The sequence below is a fragment of the Berghia stephanieae genome, chromosome 15 (genome assembly GCF_034508935.2).
Source record: "Berghia stephanieae isolate SIO BIC M18660-M18661 chromosome 15, UCSD_Bste_1.3, whole genome shotgun sequence".
Lineage (NCBI taxonomy): Eukaryota > Metazoa > Mollusca > Gastropoda > Nudibranchia > Aeolidiidae > Berghia > Berghia stephanieae.
The window spans coordinates 5,700,685-5,708,738 of NC_088374.1; the positions used below are offsets into that span (position 1 = coordinate 5,700,685).

Genomic DNA, 8,054 nt, shown 5'->3' on the forward strand with positions numbered 1-8,054 from the left:
CAATATCCACTAAATGTGCTCAAATCGCTTTACAAGGGGTTCCTGGCCAACAGCAACATTTAACATGTAGGACGGGACATGACGCCTGTTAGGCGATGTTACAATTTTTCGGACAAAACAACGCTCTTAACGGCCAGGTACTCATTATACGCCTGAGTAAAGTGAGAGAATGTGAGTAAAGAGCCGTTTCTAAGGACTGAACTATGCGCCGAGCGTGAGGCTCGAACCCAGGACCTCCGATCCGAATGTCATACCACTAGACCACGTAGCCGCACGAGAAAGAAAAATAATTTTTTTTTAATCTTTAAGCAAATAGCTGGTGGAGCAAAAAATCCATTGAAGACAGTGTCGGACAAGAAGTAAGTAGATATGGTTGTTGGTTGTCATCATCATCATCATCATCATCATCATCATCATCATCACTCATCATCATCATCATATCATCATCATCATCATCTCATCATCATCATCATCATCATCATCATCATCATCATCATCATCATCATCATCATCATCATCATCATCATCATCATCATCATCTCATCATCATATCATCATCATCATCATCATCATATCATCATCATCATCATCATCATCATCATCATCATCATTATCATCATCATCATCATTCATCATCATCATCATCATCATCATCATCATCATCATCATCATCATCATCATCATCATCATCATCATCATCATCATCATCATCATCATCATCATCATCATCATCATCATCATCATCATTATCATTATCGCTATAATCCCAGTTTTAGATAACAGGTTAGATTTGATGTGTTCATAATTCTATTGATTCAAGGAGTCCGATTGTTTTATATATTATATGTTTTATCTCCCTTTGTTTCAAAGAGTCCGATTGTTTTAAATAATATATGTTATAATCTTCTTTTGTTTCAAAGGGTACGATTGTTTTATATAGTAGATGTTTTTATCTCCCTTTGTTTCTAAGGGTTCGATTGTTTTCTATTATAATATATGTTTTTATCTCCCTTTGTTTCAAAGGGTTTGATTGTTTTATATAATATATGTTTTTATCTCCCTTTGCTTCAAAGAGTCCGATATTTTTCTATAAATTTCTCTTCGATCCACTATATTCAGATGGGAAAAGACGCGGGGATAGGTGAGTTTTCTGGCTCATTTTTCTTTTTTTTTTAAATAGAAATAAATAAATGAATAAATAAATAAATACATAAATAAATAAATGAATAAATAAATAAATAGATAAATAAATCAAAAAATAATGTATATAAATATATCAATCAATAAAACGCGTAGACTATTTAATAGTCACGGAAGTCTTCAAGAAAGTGACAGTTTTGAATGATTTGTGATATCAATCAGTATTCGAATGACGAGTCTTTTTTTTAATTAAAAAAAATAATTGGCGTGTGTGCGTGTTTGTGTGTGTGTGTGTGTGTGTGTGTGTGTGTGTGTAGGTGGGGGGGGAATTTTTAATATGTGTATATATTTGTTCTTTTTTTTTACTATTTTGATGAGGGGATAGGGGGTAGGGGGTGGGGGGGGGAGGAGCAAAGTTTTGAATACTTGTCTTTTTTTCTTCTTCTTTTTTCTTTTATTTTGTTGAGGGGGTAAGGGGGGGGGGCACAGACTATGGGGGGGGGGGGGGGGGGGGGGCAAAGTTTTGAATATGTTTTGGGTTTTTTCTATGTTATTTAGTTAAAAGGGGGGGGGGGGTGGAGTACAAAAAAATTGAATATCTGTTGAAGTTTTCTTTTGTTTTTTTTTAAAGGTTGCGGTGGGGGGGGGGGGGGGGGGGGGGGGGGGGGGGGTTTTGAATATGTATTTTCCTTTTGTTATTTTAATAATGCGTTAAAAATTTTTTTTAGAGTACGGCACTGATTTTGGTATTCATAAAAAAATTTGACGTTTAAAGAAAGACGTTTCTAATGACCCCGACGTACACTTTTTGTAGGTCTGATAACCCAATTCATTATGGGCTCATTGTTGTATTGGAAATCACAAAAGATTTCGCAAAATATTTATCCATTACGACATTACAACTAAGGCTCATGTTAGGCGATAATACAGTTTTTTTCCGCTGTTAGTGGCCAGGTACTCATTTTACACCAGAGTATGGTGAGAGAATGTGAGTGAAGATGTCTCAGGTGCAAAATGAGTACCGGGCTGTGAACAGCGTTGTTTCTGTCCCCAAAAAATGTAATATCGACTAACAGGCGTCATGTAACGTCCCCCATGTTAAGTGTTGCTGTTGGCTATGGCCTCCAGTAAAGCGCTTTGAGCACGTTTAATGGATATAGCGCTATATAAGAAAGCTCACTTTAAAAAAAAAACCTCATTTCCTTATGGGCTCATTGTTGCAATGGAAATCTCAAAATATGACGCAAAATATTTATCCATTACAACAATGTTAAACTAGGCCCATAAAGGCGTTCGGATATCAGACCTGTATATATGTACACGTCTTGATGACCCAACGGAAATCCAAAGGGAAATCAATAGTTTTAACGTTGAGCTTTTATATAGCGCAATTACCACTAATCGTGCTCAAAGCGCTTTGCAAAGGGTCCCTGGGTAATAGCAACACGTAACATAAAGAACGAGACATGACGCTAGTTAGGCGATAATCTTTTTTTTTTCGACAGAGACAGAGTTGTTAACGGTCAGGTACTCATTTTACACTTGAGTACGGTGAGAGAATGTGAGTAAAGAGTCTTTTCCAAGGACTCAACTATGCGCCGAGCGAGCAAGGCTCGAACCCAGGACCTTCCAATCCGAAAGCGAGTATCATACCACAAGACCACATAGCCGTCACACGATTGGGGAGCTGGGTCTATTGTTTCGTCCGATCAAAAGGATAGCAAGCAATTGCTAATGCTAGCTAATGCTAGAGATATGAGGATAAACTCTTGTAGCCACGGCCCCATTACCCCGAACGAATAACATAAAATAATGACTTGTTTTCGTAATATATATATACACACACACACACATAAACAGGTAAATAAATAAATGAATACATACATAAATAAATAAATAAATGAATACATACGTACATAAATAAATAAATAAATAAATATATAAATAGATGAATGAAATGAATGAATGAAAAAATAAATATAAATATGAGCATTTATGTTGAGCATTTCAACAGATTTGCCATGCCCATAGCGTTTCTTCTATAAAATCTGGCAACCGCTTGCTTATTCCACAGTGAACCCTAATGACTGGAATGACTGGCATTGAATACTCAAGCGTGTGTAGCGTTTTCCTATTGGACTCATCGACGCAATGTGTAATACCATTGGATCGATAATGTGTGTTATATGAATGTGAATGGGCGTGGCTATGTTGGTTGATTTGGTGCCTGGCACCACATCCATCTTTTAAGAAATGGATAACATCATTTAAAAAAAAATAATTTAAAAAACTGAGAAAATGTAAACACCGCCTCTTATTTATTTGAGTAAGTCTTTTCTTTCATTTAATTTCTTTCTTTCGTATTTTACAAATATAGCATGTTTTAAGTCATTTTCTTCTGATTCTGGCGCCACCTTATTCCTTAATCACGCCACGCCACTGAATAATTATGTGTCTCGTCCTCAAGGAAACAAAACTGATTGTTAAAAATTCGTGTTGATATTTTGTTAAATTTCTCTATAGATAGTTCGAAGTTGACGTCACTCAGGACTTTGTTATTGTTTTATTTTATTATTATTATTTTTTTTGTCATCTGCGTTTATGAGTATTTCTCACTAAAATGTGTTAACTTACCTATAACTATAAACGTTCATGGTTGGTTACACACAGTTTTGTGTGTTGGTCTGTTATACTTCCGGATGGCAATGTTGTGAGCTTCTTAGCCAAGCACATACTATCTATTGATGCTAGAGCGTTTAGTTCAAACGCTCATAAAATCAACTGTTTCTTTTTTAAGAAACCCGTCGAAACACATAGCTCAGGTTCACTTCTCACTGGTGTACACCCCCCTGAGTCACAGGTTCACTCCCCACTGCTTCCTACTTTCCAAGACGTTGTCGGATATTGTCGGGTTTCTGCGGGTTTCGTAAAAAAAGAAATACCCTCCTCCCATAGTCCCAGGTTCACTCCCCACTGGTGTACACTTCACTGAGTCCCCGGTTCACTCCCCACTGCTGCCTACTTCCCATAACTTTGCCGGGTTTCGTCAGTTTTCGGGGAGTTTCGGCGGGTTTCGTAAAAAAGAAATACCCGGCTCGTCTTCCCATAGTCCCAGGTTCACTCCCCACTGGTGTACACTTCACTGAGTCCCCGGTTCACTCCCCACTGCTGCCTGCTTCCCATAACTTTGCCGGGTTTCGTCAGTTTTTCGGCGGGTTTTGTAAAAATGAAACACACCATAAATCCTCCACCAGGATATAGATAGTATGCGCTTGGCTAAAAAGCTCATGATAACATTGCCATCTGGATGTATAACGGACAAACACACAAAACTATGTGTACTTATGAACGTTTTATTTTGGTTGTTTTTATTTTCTTATATTATTCTGGTCGACTTTTTATTTTGGCTGTTTTTATTTTCTTATATTATTCTGGTCGACTTTTTATTTTGGCTGTTTCTATTTTCTTATATTATTCTGGTCGACTTTTTATTTTGAATGTTTTCATTTTCTTATATTATTCTGGTCGACTTTTTATTTTGGATGTTTTTATTTTCTTATAATATTCTGGTTGACTTTTCATTTTGGCTGTTATTTTTTTTTTAACCTCAGGAATGGGAGACACCCAATGTTTGTCGTTGCTTTGCCAATTTAGAATTATCTCCGTCTTTTAAATACGACAATAAACAGGTATAGGGATATTGACCTAAAAAAAAAAATTAAAAAAAAAAAAAAAATGAAAACTAAAAAAAAACAACAGAAAAATAAAAATAAATAAATGAATTTTAAAAAAATTAAAAAATTAAAAATAAAAACCCATAAATTAAAAAGTAAAAAAATGAATTATATAAATAAATAAATAAGTAAATAAATAGATAAATAAATAAATAAACATATGTTTAAAATGAAACAGAAAATGACTTGATTTTCTATGACTTAATAACCCTGTACACTCTTAGGGGAATATAGATAGTAATCATTGCTATCTACGTGTTCGCTGCCTCTGATTACGACGGCTGTTATTTTTTTATTGTTTCTTTTTCTTTCTGGTTTTGTCTGGCATCGTTTAATTCACACTTTTTCAGATCTATATCTTACACCAGTGTCGGCTCCTTAAATTATTTAGTCTCTCCTTCCCATCCCTTTTCAGTATGCCCCCCCCCCCCCCAAAAAAAAAAAAAAAATGAAAAAAAAAATGTTATCCATACCCAACACTTAACCTGCTTTTTTAAACTGAAACCTGAAAGAATGCCAAACATAATTTTGTTCTACAAAGAACATTATATTTTCATAAACGACACAAATATTTCTCTTCCAATTATTTGATGTTCATAATAAAAATCGGAATAATTAATGTTAATTGTACCGTAACAAATATGACGGTTTTCCTGTAGTTGGTAAGGAGAGGGTTAATTATGACATGCCGCTTGGTATTGTTCAAATCGGTACCTTGCATAAAATAGTCGTTAAAATCGATAGTCTTTGATTAGTACATGGTAACCTGTCAGAGATACCCATTTTTTAAAAACATTTTTTGTGATCGTTCTTTTGATAGGACGCTAGTTTATCGCGAAGTACTTTCCGCTAAATCTACCAAACTCAGCTACCTATTCACTGCTTTATGGACACGGGAGGATTCAGAAACAAACCTCGACTGCCCCCGGGATCGATCTTGGTCCCTTTGCGTGTGAAGCGACTGCTCTACCAACTGAGCTATCGGGACTACCGCTAAAATATTAGATAAAAGTATTTACAGACAGTAGTAATGAAACCCGGATGGAATTGAGTGATTTAAAAAACTTGTCAACGTGTCAAGCATAGTAGATATCCTTACGTGATAAATATTCGACACGTATTTGTTTGTGGCACAGTCGCCAATAATGTTTTTTTTTAACCATAGACGGTTATGACTGTGAAGTAGGGGTGTTACAAGATAACAAGGTTCTCCGTCAGTTTTCTCTAAGTGGTCATATTGTTATTATCATATTTTACTTCTAGCTATCTCTTACACTTATGGTATGTCCAAGTTTGTTTTTCTAGCTCAATGACTCTGTTATCTGGTTATAGAGCCGTTTTATCGAGAAGAAAACAAAGCATGTAGATGACATGATCGTAGCCACTTGTAATTATCTTTAATGACATGTTCAATTTTGTGTTCCTATCTCATAGACACTGTTATCTGGTTATAGAGTTGTTTTATCGGGAAAGAAGCAAAAAGGGTTTGATCATAATGATTATCATAGCTACTTGTAACTATCTTGTATGACGTCTCCAAGTTGTGTTTTCCAAGCTCAATAGACAATGATAATATCTGGTTATAGAGTCGGTTTAACGGGAAAATAGCAAAGCGTATTAATGGTCGGATCGATTACAAACACTGGCTTTGATATTCGTGAAAGATAAATGTGTTAATTTGAATGAGTAATCATTCGTAACGTACCTCTCATGCGTCACTTTATCCAGATTGTGTTTCAAACCGAAATGTTTATAAACGATAACCGCTGATATGTCGTACTCTGGAAAAACCCATATTTATAAATTTGGCCATAAAACTCGTCCTTCAGATATCGATCGAAATTAATTACCCTCATCTGGGAAACACTCTCAAACCTGGATCTTTGCGAAGTCCCAGGTTTGAGAGTTTTTGCCAAGGTGAGGACCACTAAAATCAATCGAAATTTGAAGGACGAGTTTTATGGCCAAATTTTTAATTATGTTTTTTTCCAGAGTACGGCAGTGATAAGGTCCACTCATTGAACAAGCTGTATCACGTTAGACTCATCAATTCCAATTGGTCGTATGTTGGGTTGGAGCAGTTTTAAAAATGAGATTTTTAATGCTGTGTGTTTAGTTAAAATACTCAAATCCTTCACCAACAGGAAATAACATTATTACTGTAACCTTAAACTATAATTGTCTGCTTGACAGAATTGAATGAGAACCAGTCATAAAAAAGGATGACTAAAAACAACAATATTTAGATATAAAACGTCAATTTCGTTCTCTCTATGAAATCAAATTGAACAGAAACATCCTTTAAAAAAATTCTTACTTTATTGAATGTATGTTTCAATTTCCTTAGTAATTAAGACACTCTGAACCCTGGCCCTATAATTGTATAGAAAATAAAATGTGCGCCTATGCGGTCTACTGGTATGACACGGTTTCGGATCGGTAGGTCCTGGGTTCGAGCCTCGCTCAGCGCATCGTTGAGTCCTTGGAATGGGCACTTAACTCACATTATCTCACTGTACTCAGGTGTAAAATGAATTCCTTGCCACAAACAACGTTGTCTTTGTCAGAAAAAGGTTGTAATATCGCAGTACCATGACTCTTGTCCCGTCCAACATGTTAAATGTTGCTGTTTTCCTTGTAAAGCGTTTTGGGCAAGTTAGGTGGATATTGCGCTATAAAAATGTTCGATTTATTTTTTAAAATTTATATATTATCATCAACACCATTCAGATATTGTACCAGAGCTACATGCTTGAAATATCAAAAATGTGTGTTTTCCAAGGGACAAAAAAAAAATAAAATCAAAAGATCACACACATTACAAATCAAATTTTTGCCCTTAGTATAATCAACGTATCCACCAAAACTCTAAATACATTTTCCTAGCAACCAAACTCTCCTTTTCAACAAGACTTATTGAATCAAAAGCATCTATGCAGTTCTCTAACAGGAGCCATAAAATTCGTAATTCTACGAATATTTCGTAGCACTAGGCAAGTCTGCCTTTAGTGGCACTGGGTTACAATTTTGAGAAAAATAAAATGCCAACAAAAATATCAAGCTCTATAATATTCGAAAAATAGAACAACACTGATAAGAAACTTGATCAAACCTGTAAAGAGACGCCCCCTCTTGACAAAACAGGTGGACTTATCTTAGACCTTTCAGGAATGGTATTAG

The 8,054-nt window shown here is 35.5% G+C and overlaps 1 long non-coding RNA gene across 1 annotated transcript; it reads left to right on the forward strand.

The window, feature by feature from the left end:
* Positions 1-232: 232 nt before the first annotated feature.
* On the forward strand, positions 233-3,608 carry LOC144960607 (uncharacterized). The gene is made up of 3 exons (XR_013642885.1): positions 233-359; positions 1,120-1,141; positions 3,215-3,608. It is a non-coding gene; the product is annotated as an uncharacterized LOC144960607 (long non-coding RNA).
* The last annotated feature ends 4,446 nt before the right edge of the window (positions 3,609-8,054 follow it).